Source organism: Anomaloglossus baeobatrachus, chromosome 2, assembly GCF_048569485.1.
Source record: "Anomaloglossus baeobatrachus isolate aAnoBae1 chromosome 2, aAnoBae1.hap1, whole genome shotgun sequence".
Classification (NCBI taxonomy): Eukaryota; Metazoa; Chordata; class Amphibia; order Anura; family Aromobatidae; genus Anomaloglossus; species Anomaloglossus baeobatrachus.
In genome coordinates, this window is record NC_134354.1 from 371040799 (window position 1) to 371059438 (window position 18640).

The following is an 18640-nucleotide window of genomic DNA, read 5'->3' on the forward strand; positions in this document are numbered from 1 at the left end:
TATATGCCATATGCGTTCATTCTCCTATTATCTACAGATATTTCATGATCATTCCATACCTATAATGCTCAGGTAACATAATATACACCTGGTTATATGCCATATGCGTTCATTCTCCTATTATCTACAGATATTTCATGATCATTCCACACCTATAATGCTCAGGTAACATAATATACACCTGGTTATATGCCATATGCGTTCATTCTCCTATTATCTACATATATTTCATGATCATTCCACACCTATAATGCTCAGGTAACATAATATACACCTGGTTATATGCCATATGCGTTCATTCTCCTATTATCTACAGATATTTCATGATCATTCCACACCTATAATGCTCAGGTAACATAATACACACCTGGTTATATGCCATATGTGTTCATTCTCCTATTATCTACAGATATTTCATGATCATTCCACACCTATAATGCTCAGGTAACATAATATACACCTGGTTATATGCCATATGCGTTCATTCTCCTATTATCTACATATATTTCATGATCATTCCACACCTATAATGCTCAGGTAACATAATATACACCTGGTTATATGCCATATGCGTTCATTCTCCTATTATCTACAGATATTTCATGATCATTCCACACCTATAATGCTCAGGTAACATAATACACACCTGGTTATATGCCATATGTGTTCATTCTCCTATTATCTACAGATATTTCATGATCATTCCACACCTATAATGCTCAGGTAACATAATACACACCTGGTTATATGCCATATGTGTTCATTCTGCTATTATCTACAGATATTTCATGATCATTCCACACCTATAATGCTCAGGTAACATAATACACACCTGGTTATATGCCATATGTGTTCATTCTCCTATTATCTACAGATATTTCATGATCATTCCATACCTATAATGCTCAGGTAACATAATATACACCTGGTTATATGCCATATGCGTTCATTCTCCTATTATCTACAGATATTTCATGATCATTCCACACCTATAATGCTCAGGTAACATAATATACACCTGGTTATATGCCATATGCGTTCATTCTCCTATTATCTACATATATTTCATGATCATTCCACACCTATAATGCTCAGGTAACATAATATACACCTGGTTATATGCCATATGCGTTCATTCTCCTATTATCTACAGATATTTCATGATCATTCCACACCTATAATGCTCAGGTAACATAATACACACCTGGTTATATGCCATATGTGTTCATTCTCCTATTATCTACAGATATTTCATGATCATTCCACACCTATAATGCTCAGGTAACATAATACACACCTGGTTATATGCCATATGTGTTCATTCTCCTATTATCTACAGATATTTCATGATCATTCCACACCTATAATGCTCAGGTAACATAATATACACCTGGTTATATGCCATATGCATTCATTCTCCTATTATCTACAGATATTTCATGATCATTCCACACCTATAATGCTCAGGTAACATAATATACACCTGGTTATATGCCATATGTGTTCATTCTCCTATTATCTACAGATATTTCATGATCATTCCACACCTATAATGCTCAGGTAACATAATATACACCTGGTTATATGCCATATGCATTCATTCTCCTATTATCTACAGATATTTCATGATCATTCCACAGCTATAATGCTCAGGTAATGTAATATACACCTGGTTATATGGCATATGCGTTCATTCTCCTATTATCTACAGATATTTCATGATCATTCCACACCTATAATGCTCAGGTAACATAATATACACCTGGTTATATGCCATATGCATTCATTCTCCTATTATCTACAGATATTTCATGATCATTCCACACCTATAATGCTCAGGTAATGTAATATACACCTGGTTATATGCCATATGCGTTCATTCTCCTATTATCTACAGATATTTCATGATCATTCCACACCTCTAATGCTCAGGTAACATAATATACACCTGGTTATATGGCATATGTGTTCATTCTCCTATTATCTACAGATATTTCATGATCATTCCACACCTATAATGCTCAGGTAACATAATATACACCTGGTTATATGCCATATGCGTTCATTCTCCTATTATCTACAGATATTTCATGATCATTCCACACCTCTAATGCTCAGGTAACATAATATACACCTGGTTATATGGCATATGTGTTCATTCTCCTATTATCTACAGATATTTCATGATCATTCCACACCTCTAATGCTCAGGTAACATAATACACACCTGGTTATATGCCATATGCGTTCATTCTCCTATTATCTACATATATTTCATGATCATTCCACACCTATAATGCTCAGGTAACATAATATACACCTGGTTATATGCCATATGCGTTCATTCTCCTATTATCTACAGATATTTCATGATCATTCCACACCTATAATGCTCAGGTAACATAATACACACCTGGTTATATGCCATATGTGTTCATTCTCCTATTATCTACAGATATTTCATGATCATTCCACACCTATAATGCTCAGGTAACATAATACACACCTGGTTATATGCCATATGTGTTCATTCTCCTATTATCTACAGATATTTCATGATCATTCCACACCTATAATGCTCAGGTAACATAATATACACCTGGTTATATGCCATATGCATTCATTCTCCTATTATCTACAGATATTTCATGATCATTCCACACCTATAATGCTCAGGTAACATAATATACACCTGGTTATATGCCATATGTGTTCATTCTCCTATTATCTACAGATATTTCATGATCATTCCACACCTATAATGCTCAGGTAACATAATATACACCTGGTTATATGCCATATGCATTCATTCTCCTATTATCTACAGATATTTCATGATCATTCCACAGCTATAATGCTCAGGTAACGTAATATACACCTGGTTATATGGCATATGCGTTCATTCTCCTATTATCTACAGATATTTCATGATCATTCCACACCTATAATGCTCAGGTAACATAATATACACCTGGTTATATGCCATATGCATTCATTCTCCTATTATCTACAGATATTTCATGATCATTCCACACCTATAATGCTCAGGTAATGTAATATACACCTGGTTATATGCCATATGCGTTCATTCTCCTATTATCTACAGATATTTCATGATCATTCCACACCTCTAATGCTCAGGTAACATAATATACACCTGGTTATATGGCATATGTGTTCATTCTCCTATTATCTACAGATATTTCATGATCATTCCACACCTATAATGCTCAGGTAACATAATATACACCTGGTTATATGCCATATGCGTTCATTCTCCTATTATCTACAGATATTTCATGATCATTCCACACCTATAATGCTCAGGTAACATAATATACACCTGGTTATATGCCATATGCGTTCATTCTCCTATTATCTACAGATATTTCATGATCATTCCACACCTATAATGCTCAGGTAACATAATACACACCTGGTTATATGCCATATGTGTTCATTCTCCTATTATCTACAGATATTTCATGATCATTCCACACCTATAATGCTCAGGTAACATAATATACACCTGGTTATATGCCATATGCATTCATTCTCCTATTATCTACAGATATTTCATGATCATTCCACACCTATAATGCTCAGGTAACATAATATACACCTGGTTATATGCCATATGTGTTCATTCTCCTATTATCTACAGATATTTCATGATCATTCCACACCTATAATGCTCAGGTAACATAATATACACCTGGTTATATGCCATATGCATTCATTCTCCTATTATCTACAGATATTTCATGATCATTCCACAGCTATAATGCTCAGGTAATGTAATATACACCTGGTTATATGGCATATGCGTTCATTCTCCTATTATCTACAGATATTTCATGATCATTCCACACCTATAATGCTCAGGTAACATAATATACACCTGGTTATATGCCATATGCATTCATTCTCCTATTATCTACAGATATTTCATGATCATTCCACACCTATAATGCTCAGGTAATGTAATATACACCTGGTTATATGCCATATGCGTTCATTCTCCTATTATCTACAGATATTTCATGATCATTCCACACCTCTAATGCTCAGGTAACATAATATACACCTGGTTATATGGCATATGTGTTCATTCTCCTATTATCTACAGATATTTCATGATCATTCCACACCTATAATGCTCAGGTAACATAATATACACCTGGTTATATGCCATATGCGTTCATTCTCCTATTATCTACAGATATTTCATGATCATTCCACACCTCTAATGCTCAGGTAACATAATATACACCTGGTTATATGCCATATGCGTTCATTCTCCTATTATCTACATATATTTCATGATCATTCCACACCTATAATGCTCAGGTAACATAATATACACCTGGTTATATGCCATATGCGTTCATTCTCCTATTATCTACATATATTTCATGATCATTCCACACCTATAATGCTCAGGTAACATAATATACACCTGGTTATATGGCATATGCGTTCATTCTCCTATTATCTACAGATATTTCATGATCATTCCACACCTATAATGCTCAGGTAACGTAATATACACCTGGTTATATGCCATATGTGTTCATTCTCCTATTATCTACAGATATTTCATGATCATTCCACACCTATAATGCTCAGGTAACATAATATACACCTGGTTATATGCCATATGCGTTCATTCTCCTATTATCTACAGATATTTCATGATCATTCCACACCTATAATGCTCAGGTAACGTAATATACACCTGGTTATATGCCATATGTGTTCATTCTCCTATTATCTACAGATATTTCATGATCATTCCACACCTATAATGCTCAGGTAACATAATACACACCTGGTTATATGCCATATGTGTTCATTCTCCTATTATCTACAGATATTTCATGATCATTCCACACCTATAATGCTCAGGTAACATAATATACACCTGGTTATATGCCATATGCATTCATTCTCCTATTATCTACAGATATTTCATGATCATTCCACACCTATAATGCTCAGGTAACATAATATACACCTGGTTATATGCCATATGTGTTCATTCTCCTATTATCTACAGATATTTCATGATCATTCCACACCTATAATGCTCAGGTAACATAATATACACCTGGTTATATGCCATATGCATTCATTCTCCTATTATCTACAGATATTTCATGATCATTCCACAGCTATAATGCTCAGGTAATGTAATATACACCTGGTTATATGGCATATGCGTTCATTCTCCTATTATCTACAGATATTTCATGATCATTCCACACCTATAATGCTCAGGTAACATAATATACACCTGGTTATATGCCATATGCATTCATTCTCCTATTATCTACAGATATTTCATGATCATTCCACACCTATAATGCTCAGGTAACGTAATATACACCTGGTTATATGCCATATGTGTTCATTCTCCTATTATCTACAGATATTTCATGATCATTCCACACCTATAATGCTCAGGTAACATAATATACACCTGGTTATATGCCATATGCGTTCATTCTCCTATTATCTACAGATATTTCATGATCATTCCACACCTATAATGCTCAGGTAACGTAATATACACCTGGTTATATGCCATATGTGTTCATTCTCCTATTATCTACAGATATTTCATGATCATTCCACACCTATAATGCTCAGGTAACATAATATACACCTGGTTATATGCCATATGCGTTCATTCTCCTATTATCTACAGATATTTCATGATCATTCCACACCTATAATGCTCAGGTAACGTAATATACACCTGGTTATATGCCATATGTGTTCATTCTCCTATTATCTACAGATATTTCATGATCATTCCACACCTATAATGCTCAGGTAACATAATACACACCTGGTTATATGCCATATGTGTTCATTCTCCTATTATCTACAGATATTTCATGATCATTCCACACCTATAATGCTCAGGTAACATAATATACACCTGGTTATATGCCATATGCATTCATTCTCCTATTATCTACAGATATTTCATGATCATTCCACACCTATAATGCTCAGGTAACATAATATACACCTGGTTATATGCCATATGTGTTCATTCTCCTATTATCTACAGATATTTCATGATCATTCCACACCTATAATGCTCAGGTAACATAATATACACCTGGTTATATGCCATATGCATTCATTCTCCTATTATCTACAGATATTTCATGATCATTCCACAGCTATAATGCTCAGGTAATGTAATATACACCTGGTTATATGGCATATGCGTTCATTCTCCTATTATCTACAGATATTTCATGATCATTCCACACCTATAATGCTCAGGTAACATAATATACACCTGGTTATATGCCATATGCATTCATTCTCCTATTATCTACAGATATTTCATGATCATTCCACACCTATAATGCTCAGGTAATGTAATATACACCTGGTTATATGCCATATGCGTTCATTCTCCTATTATCTACAGATATTTCATGATCATTCCACACCTCTAATGCTCAGGTAACATAATATACACCTGGTTATATGGCATATGTGTTCATTCTCCTATTATCTACAGATATTTCATGATCATTCCACACCTATAATGCTCAGGTAACATAATATACACCTGGTTATATGCCATATGCGTTCATTCTCCTATTATCTACAGATATTTCATGATCATTCCACACCTCTAATGCTCAGGTAACATAATATACACCTGGTTATATGCCATATGCGTTCATTCTCCTATTATCTACATATATTTCATGATCATTCCACACCTATAATGCTCAGGTAACATAATATACACCTGGTTATATGGCATATGCGTTCATTCTCCTATTATCTACAGATATTTCATGATCATTCCACACCTATAATGCTCAGGTAACGTAATATACACCTGGTTATATGCCATATGTGTTCATTCTCCTATTATCTACAGATATTTCATGATCATTCCACACCTATAATGCTCAGGTAACATAATATACACCTGGTTATATGCCATATGCGTTCATTCTCCTATTATCTACAGATATTTCATGATCATTCCACACCTATAATGCTCAGGTAACGTAATATACACCTGGTTATATGCCATATGTGTTCATTCTCCTATTATCTACAGATATTTCATGATCATTCCACACCTATAATGCTCAGGTAACATAATATACACCTGGTTATATGCCATATGCATTCATTCTCCTATTATCTACAGATATTTCATGATCATTCCACACCTATAATGCTCAGGTAACATAATATACACCTGGTTATATGCCATATGCGTTCATTCTCCTATTATCTACAGATATTTCATGATCATTCCACACCTATAATGCTCAGGTAACATAATATACACCTGGTTATATGCCATATGTGTTCATTCTCCTATTATCTACAGATATTTCATGATCATTCCACACCTATAATGCTCAGGTAACATAATATACACCTGGTATGTGCTATATGTGTTCATTCTATTATTATCTACAGATATTTCATGATCATTCCATGTTTAACTTGCTCAAGAAACCTTTTATACATCTATATAATATACACCTAATAAGTTATTATCTTCATTCTTTTTATTTATTCCTTTTCATCATTCTTTTTAGTATGTCCCCATTCACATCAGGCTCCTCACTGCATTGTATTTTATTGTTGTGATTTTTCATTTTTGTTGTTAAAACCTGTAAAAAAAAACCCAGAACATAAATAATTGCTGAATAAGAAACCAACTTCAGCCTGGTCACACACATAATTCATTTCTCTGTAGTAACTATGTCGGCCTCCTGCCTAACGTAACGTCACGTACCACAGCAGCCATGACACTACTGTAATCTGACACAAGGTACACCCCTCACCATCGCCGGGGAAGATGGCGCAAAAAAACTCGCGCTGCTTTATGGGAAGTGTAGTTCACATCCGGGGGGCTGTTCTGTCACCGTAACGTTCTCTGGACGGCAGTTCCCGGCATCCTCTGCGCGCACTGCGTCCTGCGGCCGCGCAAGCACTTGGCTGGTCAGAGTCTGCGCCGTGCTGGGAAGCTGGAGGAGGCCGACGGCAGAGCGCAGGTGAGTGCGGAGCACCGAGGGGCCTTGTGTTCTGTTGTGTCCGCCCTGTCCTCTTCTAGGCTTGCAGGCGACATTTCCCAGCCTTGTCTTCCCGCCGGGTCTGTGAGCCTGTGGCGGCGTTGTCGTCCTCCGTGCTGTAACCGTGACTTGTATGTGCGCACATGACGTTATTTACACACGCTTTCGCTTTTAGTATTAATGACTGCTGGCCTGGACAAAGGGCTCTGCAGTAAAGCGGTCTTCCCGGGCCGGATGCGGGCCTCACTCAAACTCCAGAGGCCTGTATGATCTGTGTGGCCATGATGGGGGCTAAGCCGCGCTATGTGGGCGGGGGCTGTGAGCAGAGAGTGGCCCTCACCGGCCCGAGACACCCTCCCCCTGGTAAGCGCCCCCCCACTCCACCGGCGAGACCCGCAGGGGCGCCCCCCCTTCCTCCTGCACTGGCGAGACCCGCAGGGGCGCCCCCCCTTCCTCCTGCACTGGCGAGACCCGCAGGGGCGCCCCCCCTTCCTCCTGCACTGGCGAGACCCGCAGGGGCGCCCCCCCTTCCTCCTGCACTGGCGAGACCCGCAGGGGCGCCCCCCCTTCCTCCTGCACTGGCGAGACCCGCAGGGGCGCCCCCCCTTCCTCCTGCACTGGCGAGACCCGCAGGGGCGCCCCCCCTTCCTCCTGCACTGGCGAGACCCGCAGGGGCGCCCCCCCTTCCTCCTGCACTGGCGAGACCCGCAGGGGCGCCGCCCCCCCCCCCTTCCTCCTGCACTGGCGAGACCCCCACGGGCGCCCCCCCCCCCTTCCTCCTGCACTGGCGAGACCCCCACGGGCGCCCCCCCCCCCCCCCCCTTCCTCCTGCACTGGCGAGACCCCCACGGGCGCCCCCCCCCCCCTTCCTCCTGCACTGGCGAGACCCCCAGGGGCGCCCCCCCCTTCCTCCTGCACTGGCGAGACCCCCAGGGGGCCCCCCCTTCCTCCTGCACTGGCGAGACCCCCAGGGCCGCCCCCCCCCCCCTTCCTCCTGCACTGGCGAGACCCCCAGGTGTTTTTGAGCCTTCCAGTCAATAGGAAAACAGAAAAAACAGCCAGCACCAAAATGCAGAGGAATAAAAAATCTGTTAATTTCTTCATATTAATAACTTTTTTTTTTTTTTAAAAGTGCAATGGTGTGAATAAACATGTGGCATACCCTTATGCGCTTCAGACCACATGGGGTCCTTAGTCATAGGCCTATTTTTTGTCAGTATGCGCTGATTCAGGTGCCATTTTATTAAAGACAATGTCACAATAGCAATGGGCACGCGCCCGGTAATGGTAGGAGCCCAAAATTTAATTAAAGAAAAGTAGGCAAGAGGAGGCATGATTAGAGGACCCAACCCACAAAGTCTTGCCCTGATGCTCAAGCCTGTGAACAAATTAAGTCGTTTTGGAAGGTTTGGACAAAGATTGCTCTGCAGTAAAGGTTCGGATTTCTTATCTAAAGTTATCATTTAATCAGGATCCTAGCGACATTATAACACTGTCTCTAGTTTAGGCTGCTTTCACATCAGTGTTTTTTTTCGTGTGTAGGTAAAATACCGCAAAGCGCATTTGACTGAATCCTGTGCATTCCAAGTGCACTGCATGCAACCGCAAGTCACCGGACGTTATTTTACCGGATCCTTCTACTTCTACTTTTTATGTCTGCTGCGATGGATGCAGCGGGACACAGAATTTATCGGCCGGCACTGGAGTCAGCTGAACTCCTGATCTCACAGCCCTCACACGCTGCAATGGATGCAGGTTAACAGCAGTCACTGCCTGCTGTCATTAACGTGGGACCGTGTGCGGGATGTGTGTTCAGGAGTTCAGCGGAGTTCAGATCAGCTGACTACAGTGTCGGCCAATTACTTGTTCTGTGTCCCGCTGCATCCATCGCAGCATATGCGGGCTGTGAGGTCAACTCAGTTCAGATCAGCTGACTCTAGTGCTGGCCAAACTCGGCTAACCTCACAGCCCGCACACGCTGTGATGGATGCAGCGGGACACAGGACAAGTAATCGGCCGACACTGGAGTCAGATGATCTGATTACTTGTTCTGCTGGCTGTTTGTCAGCAGTAGGAATGAGTGAGCAGTAAAATGCTCGATGGGCGAAGCCCATGTAGTTTTTTTGTTTTTTTTTTTCCCCAATTCATTATAAAAAACAAACCCCAAACATATAACCCTAACCCTAGGAATAACAAAAAATGCGTGGGATCCCGCTGCATTTTCTATTGCTAAGGGTAACCCAAGAAGCTACTGGCTGCTAACCCCCACTGCTTAGTGTTACCTTCACTGGCAATGGAAAATCCAGGGAAACCCCCTTTTTTTTTTTTTTTTTTTTAGCTAAAAACTAAAAAAAAATGACTTGGGCTTTGCTATATTTTTGTATGCTAGAGAGGTACAGCAGGCAGTTATGGGCTGCCCCCCAATCCCCAGCTGCCTATTTGTACTTGGCTGGGAACCAAAAATATAGGGTAGAATTTTATGAAAAATATAGGTGAATTTTATTAACTAATTTAAAAAAAAAAAAGTTTTGTGTTCAGCCAGGTACTAGGCAGCTGGGGATTGGAATAAGTAGCGCAGGGAGGCTCAAGCTTTCTAGGCCCCCCCGCTGCGAATTGCAGTCTGCAGCAGCCCCAGGAAATGGCGCATTCAAAGAAGCGCCATTTTCTGGTGCTGTATCCAACTCACTCAGCGGCCCTGGTGCTGGGTGGCATGCTGTGTAATAATGGGGTTAATGCCAGCTTTGTTTTACCAGCTAGTATAAAGCTCGAGAATCTTAATGTCAGGCCAAGTTTGACCTGGCCATTAAGAATCTCTAATAAAGGGTTAAAAAAAGACATCACACAGAGAAAAAATACTTTATTAGATCCTTCTGCCTTCTTCAACCGATGCAGCTCTACTATATCATTAAGCACGGGGGAGGAATAACTACTTTCTGGGTATGCTCAGTACAGACAACAGGATCCTGCCTAACAGAATGCGGTGACTTCCGGTAGAGCAGGATCCGGCGCTCATTGAACTGCATTGCAGGTACCGCCGCAATATCATGGATCCAGTGAGATGCGGTATTTTGTCCGAGGTCAAAAACGCTACAAATAGCGTTTTTTAAAAAAGATAAAATCCCGCAAAACACCGGATCCAGTGTATGGCGCACGCAACCGCAAGTGACCGCATCTTGCCGTGATTCCATTGCAAATGCATTGAAATAACAACACATTTGTAAAGGATCCGGTTTTGCAGCAAAAAATGCATTCTTGCCGCAGTTAAAAAAAAAAAACAACAAAAAACGCTGATGTGAAAGCAGCCTTATAGGGCAAAAACCTTGTGGTTGGTTGCCTTTAAAGTGAACCTATCACTAGATTGTCCCTATAAGCAGCGGCCACTACCAGTAAGCCCTTATATACAACATTCTAGAATACTGGCTATAAGTGCGCAGGCAATCTGTATAATGTAAAAAAACGCCTTTTATTATACTCACCTGCTGGGCGGTTGCGTCTGATAAGTTGTTTCTGTTCTTTGGTCTGGCGCCTTCTATTTTCCTTCCGTCGCCGTCCTCCTTCATAGCTCCGTGTGGATGACTCGACCTAAGTCACCCACACAGAGGCCTCAGTTGCGCTCCTACGCATGTGCACTTTGATCTGCCCTGCCGAGGGCAGAACAAGCTTTTATAGTGCGCAGGTGCTGGGAAAGGTCAAAGACGGCATGTGCACTACAGCCTTCAGCAGGACAGATCAAAGTATGCTCGCCAGAACGCAATGCAGGCCTTTGTGAATGACGTAGGACACGTCATCTTCATGCAGCTGGGAAGGACTGCGACTGCACAGGATAGAGGAGGCGCCAGACCCGAGACCGGCGACACCTATCGGACCCCTTCCCTCCCCCCCCCCCCCCCACCCCCCAGGTGAGTATAAGAGATGTATTTTCTCTGATCTAGTACATCATAAATATATTTTTGGCTGGAACCTGGGATGCTTCAGAATCATTTTAACATATTTTTTGTTCAGAAAGATTAAAGGGGATGTACAACGTCCAGATAAGTCTGCAGTCACACTGTGACTTCCTTTCTAGACCAGCTTTTCTACTTCATAGTGGACACCACATCTACTGCTTGTTTGCCGGAATAGGCATCAAGTTGGGTGCCACGTGAGTGCTGCAGCCAATCAGCGGCTGACTGGTTGGCTGCAGCAGCCACATTTTGTCTGAACGTCTGTTGTAAATTCAGCATAGTATCCTTCAAATCACTGCTTTTTCTTTGGTTAGTGGGCTTACACTTGTAATTGACAAATGTGTCGATTTAAAGGAGTTTTTTGATGAAGAACATATATCACCTATTCACTACCATAGTGAACCTTGCCACCCAGCTCAACAGTCCATTACTAGAAGAGATTAGTGTTCCGCCCACTCCCTCTTCTGCATGGCCATGGGGTAGGATTATAATGTGGCAGTACAAGTTATCTTTTTCTACCCCATGTTGTACTGTAATTTTTCTTTTTCAGAATTTTTTTTCTTTTGGTGAACTGATTTAGGCTAAGACCCCACTTTGCTTTTTACCTGCTTTTTCAACTGCAGCGTTTAATGCCAAAATGGATGTCTTCTGCTATTCAAGCTTAGTCTATGGTAATTTGGGTTTCTAGACCGCACTATGCAGTTCAAACTGCAGCCTTTTTGTGGCAGAAATTTGGGCAAAAACTCAGCTTTGCAGTTCTAAATGCAAATGGCAAAAACAATTGACAGTTATGCAATCAGCATAAGAAGCTACAGTACAAGTATACTTGCATTTTTACATAGTAAATAGGCAACCAATTATCCAGTACTATATGATGCATTGTATAATAAACTACCGTATGTACTGACCAAACAGCAAATAGGAATTGGGGAGTGGCAAAGTAAAATATATAAGTCAAGATAAAGGGGTCTTCGGTAGCCAAGACCCCTTTATCCCCCTTTTGTGTGGTGCACGGAACTGTTTATTATCCTTCTACTTTTATATTGCAGTAGTGCAGACTCATTTTCTTTGTTTTTTTTCTAAGATCGTCAGCCAAGCCCTCATATTTTTGTAAGAATTATACTGGAACCAATTATCTGAAATTATTCAACGTTGATTGATTGTTGAATGTTTTGAATGAAGCGTTGACAAATTTGAATGTAGAAATCAATTCAAAACAGTTGATTAATAGATCTTCCATACAAATTAAAGGGAACCTGTCAGCAGATTTGGCTAATATAAGCTGCGGCCACCACCAGTGGGCTCTTATATACAGCATTCCAAAATACTGTATATAAGAGCAAAGGCCGCGCTCTCTAATGTAAAAAATACTTTTATAATACTCACCTAGGGAGGCGGTCCGGTCCGATGGGTGTCGCTACTTTGCGATCCGGCACCTCCTGCTTTGCGGTCCGGCACCTCCTGCTTTGCGGTCCGGCACCTCCTGCTTTGCGGTCCGGCACCTCCTGCTCTGCTGTGATCTCCGTCGTCCTTCTTCCCAGCCCAGTGTGGATGACACATCTACGTCATCCCCACCAGTAGACATTGCGGTCCTGCGCAGGCACACTTTGATCTGCCCTGCTGCCCTTATAATGTAAGCTGTGATCTAATGTCAGGACGAGGTCCCGTAGGATTCCATTGTAAGAAAGATGTCCAGCTCACGCCGTGATCCAGAGAGTCTGAAGATAGATGATGTCATTCAGAAGCGGAGCAGAACGTCGCTGGATCCGTGTGGGAGCGGTGGTAGGTATATGAACACACTCACCATATATTATATACACATATAAACTTTATAGGAGTTCTTCTTTTAAGTATGGTATGATGGGGGAAAATCTGGTTACTATTATTTGCTTTGATTTACTTTCTCAGTACATGAATCCAGAGTATATTTTTAAGTGCTGTGTAAATACACTGTAAAAGTCCACAATGGAAACATATTCTGCATATACTGTATATTCTATTTTTCTGATTACATCTTACATCTTGAATGTTTGTTAAACCCCAGCTGCTTGGCTCTGAATGAAACATGTTTGTGTTGATGCTTTGCAGCTGCTGCTGCTGGAATCCATTTGTTGAGGATATCTGTGTAATCGAAATGTAAATCATTGTGTATTATCATTGTGCAACCCTATTCTTGCTTATTCATGCTAAATGATATCCCACATGGAGACACCTCCCAGCTGCACAATGAAACCCCTTGTCAGGGATAAAATCTGACTTCCTTGTTAAATAATTTTTCTGTAGAATGGTTTCTTCCATTAAATTTGTGACTTTACCTTGAATTTCTACTATATGAAAAATGGCTTGAGTACAGTACCTCCACACTAGAAATTCTTCAGCAGAAAAGTCTGCACTTAATGTGTGTCACTATACTAATTACAGAGGCTGAAATCTATGGTAAGAATTAGCGCCATAAATGAATGTAGTGCAGATGGCATATTCTCGGCTGGTGACCGGCTGTACTCTGGAAAATCTGCTGCTGTTAGACTTGTGTGGACGTACCCTAAAGACACCATAGAGCTAAAAAAAGGAGACTTACGGCATTACTCCTGTAAACATGTATGGGGAACTCTTAAAGGGAACCTGTCAGGTGCAATATGCACCCAGAACCACGAGCAGTTCTGGGTGCATATTACTAATCCCTGTCTAACTGTCCCTGTATATACTAGCATACATAAAGAGATCTATAGAAAAAGTTTTTTTAAAGATATTTTATTGTATGCTAATGAGTGAGGGGACTAGTCCCAAGGGCATTATATCCCCCGACTAATCCACCCTCTTAGCAAGTTAGTACACCCACAGGGGTGTATTAACAGACATGCTATTCAATGCAGCATCACCAGCGGTTACACGCATACCTGTTTGCTGTCATCGCGCTTCTGAATCCAAGGCACTTCCGGTCATTTGTAGCTTCATAGAAATCTACTGCGCATAACTGGAAGTGCTGGGTCATTCAAAAGCGCAGTCACAGCGAACACAGGTACCCTGGTGACGCTGCATTGAATAGCATGTTGGTACGCTCCTGTGGGTGTACTAACATGATGATGGAGCCGACTAGCCAGGGGAACTAACGCCCTTGGGACTAGTCCCCTCGCTCATTAGCATAGCATATATCAGATCTTTAGAAATACTTTTTCTAAAGATCCCTTTATCTATGCTACTGTATACAGGGAGTTAGGCAGGGATTAGCAATATGCACCCAGAACTGCTCATGGTCCAGGTTCACTTTAACACGAGGTTCATGTATGTATGTATGCATGCATGTATGCATGCCCAGGAGAGGCTCAGTCAGGATAATGTTGAGAAGATGGTATACAGTCATACATACCTAATTTGGGGCTGATTTATAATGGTGATTATATGGTACTTGCATAGCCAGAGTGAGTGCTGCCTGACGTAGGCTTGTGGAAATCATGTAATCACGACCACAGGGGCTTTTGGTAACTGTATAAAAAGAGGGCCGACTAGTCTGGGGGACTAACACCCTATCGACTAGTCAAAGGCCTAATTAGCATACGAAAAGCAGAGCTTGTAAGTATTTATTTTTGTTAATTTGTAAAGTGAATATCATTATACAGGGCTGGTTAGGCAGGGAATTTAGTCATACAGATATGAATGCTGCTGGGTTGGAGGGCACAGGGGACCTGACAGGTTACCATTAATTTGGATATGAAAGGATTTAATTTCGGCTGCAGCTAGTTTCAGTATCATGTCTCGTCTCATGACAAGTCATTTCAGTTGTGCAATTTCCAAGCAAAGTCTAAACTGTTCAGTGGACTTGGCCTTTAATCAAGAGGTGCAGAATTCTGAAGGAAGCAAATTGATGGCAGGTAGCTCTCCCGAGGTCAGGGTGAACTATTGTTTTGTTTTTTTTTTGCTGCCAGCTTCATTTATGAATGTGAAAAGTTGTAGTTCTTGTAGTGCCCGTTCCGGATTTGCTAATTTTAATTGATATTTTGTAAAATATTAGAAATAAAGAAATAAAAAAAAAATAAAGCAAGTCATGAATGGTTTGTAATAAAATACACCATATTTTTTCTTCTTCACAGCTTCATAGACCTGTCTTCTACATGATTTAACTGCTCAGAAGTATTTCCCTTACTCTACTTAAGGTAAATTTTCTATTCTAAATTCTTTCAATTCAGTGCTAAGAGAAAATAAGTTACTGGATTGTGATATGTTGCTTTTGGCTGTAGGTGTAACAGCCAAAAAGACCAAATTTGTTATTCTGATTGAATCGCACATATAACCACAGAACTCTCCCAAATTTCAACTGCAAAAATAGAAAAACTGAAGTTCTTAAAATGATCCTTTCACATTAAATTAGTATTCAGAACTAGAATTCATTTTCACAATCGCTAATCTTATTCTAATTGCAGAAATTAGAGTGCATTCTTAATGCTACTTGATGTATATTTCCATCATGCGCACACATCACTTTGTGCTCTGACTGATATACACATTGTGCTGATTGTACGGTACAGCATCTGTATGACAGCGATCTGCTGCAGGAGCCTGATTGATATACACGGTATTGCCTGACAGTCTTCTCTCCTGATCTGCATGTTTCACACTGGTAAAGCCCTCCCAAACCCTATTCCCCATCTTCTTTAAAAGCACCACTCAAGCGGGGTTTTTGTTTTGTTTGTGGTGTTTTTTCCCCAGTGCTGGAATGGTGCTTTTAATCTAAGGTCCCTGCTTTTATTAAAATACTTAAGTTACCATGTTTTCACCTTTTTATGGACACTGCTCTGGACCCCGCGGCGATATCTTGTGATTGCAATTTCTGACTGTCGGAAAGTCAGAAGTTACCGTATATTTCAGACCATAAGACGGACCCAGGTAGTAGTGTAAAGTAGGAAAAAAAATTTTGAAGCAAAAAGCAGACACACCCCCCCCCCCTTCCCGGAATTATCATACTTACCAGCCTCTGGCATCGGTGTGGCTCCCAGATCTCCCTGTGATCTCTGGCGTGCGCTCCATGGAGGTGTGCTTTACACCATCCTCCATTGAGTCTGGCCGACACATATACATCAGATAGCATACACTCATATACACACTACACACAATCAGATTCCACATCATTCCTCCTTGTGATCTCTGTGCTGCATGCCGTCCTCCCCTGCGTCTGGCCGACGCACACCTCAGAGCGCACAATCACGAAATTGCACATACTGGTACAATTGCGTGATACCAGATGCTTCCAGCCATGTGATGCAGGACATGTCCTGGAAGCTCAGCGCAGTGCACAGCGTCGCAGGTCCTTACGCCGCCGAGAAGCAAGCGATATCGCTGGATGGTGGTGAGTGTATGGATGCAATCTGTAGTGTGTGTATGTGTGTATGTGTGTGTATATGTGTGTGTGTGTGTGTGTGTGTGTGTACACAACCCAAACAGGTGAGCAGCCTTAGGCTCATTCCTCCACCAAGTGCCACATCATATATTTTTAGACTATAGACGCACCCCCCACTTTCCTCCACAATTTAAAAGAAAAAAAGTGCATCTCATAGTCCAAAAAATACGGTACATCACAAGCTCTGTGATGCGATGTCGTTGCGTTGTAAAGCCCCCTTAAGTGGCTCTCAGACTTGTACTAAGTTGTGACTTCCAACTTGCTCCATGAAACACTGACATCGGGCAGGTCACAAACTGGAGAAGACCGACTGGAGCTGCATGGATAACCGATAAAAACTCTGGAGAGTGAGTAGAAGAGTAGGGGCAGGGGACTTGGCTCTAAAGCATCACTACCGCAGTGAAATAAAACACAAACCATAAAAATCCCTGGAGTGGTGCTTTAAATTAGGCTCTAGAGGCAGATTATCCAGGAGATTCCTGTTGAGATGTCCATATCAGTGACTACAATAAAATAGGGAGCAGTCAGCCCTTTCTTCCATTATTGAGCCTGTGTAGCTGCATGGTGATGTCACTACAATGAGTGCACTGTCCAGAGCTCAGTACAATGCACAAATTAGTTATGTGAGCAGTTTGGGTTTTTTTTATATTTTTTTTTTTATCGCTGATTGAAAAGGAAAAAAAAAAAAAAGTTGGAATAGGGAACTGTCAGATTCTTCTTCCATCATTGAGCCTATCCCTCATTATACCGTGCAGACTACAGAAGGGGGAGAACAGGGTGAGTTGATTTAGCTTTTTTATATAGATAGATTTATTTTAGTTAACTGTACGTTCTGGGAAACGGAGGTCTCTATATTGTGCTAGGAGGCTAAATTATGTGGGAATCAAATACTGTGCAAGGGGCTGTATTGGGACTAGGAGAACCTGTCGGCCTGATTTTGTAATGTACAGACATGGCTGTAATGCTTGATAACATTGATACCTTTGGTGAAGGAATCCATTTTGAGGTTCTTCTGTTATTTTGAAGCTTTCTACTTATGTGTTCTCCTCCCAGTCTGTAATTTACCTGCACCTCTGCCTCCGGTCTTTAAATGACCGATCACTACTGAGATCTCAAACAAAGGAGGCAGCTCAATCAATGGATGTGGAAGCAGATGGAGGAGCTGGGAAATCAGACAGGGAGGAGAAATCATGTCTACCATTACCTAATTGGGGAAAAAACTTCAAATG

General features: G+C 40.9%; 1 protein-coding gene across 3 annotated transcripts in view; it reads left to right on the top strand.

Annotated features, from left to right (window-relative positions):
* Window positions 1–7927: 7927 nt before the first annotated feature.
* The window catches only part of THRAP3 (thyroid hormone receptor associated protein 3), a 68576-nt gene continuing 57863 nt past the window's right edge, over window positions 7928–18640 (top strand). The window contains exons 1-2 of one of the 3 annotated variants that reach the window (XM_075336043.1): window positions 7928–8057; window positions 16108–16170. The gene's annotated coding sequence lies outside the window, so the exon portion shown is untranslated. The remainder of the gene's footprint in view (window positions 8058–16107; window positions 16171–18640) is intronic. The other 2 variants (XM_075336041.1, XM_075336042.1) reach the window with 2 other exon arrangements.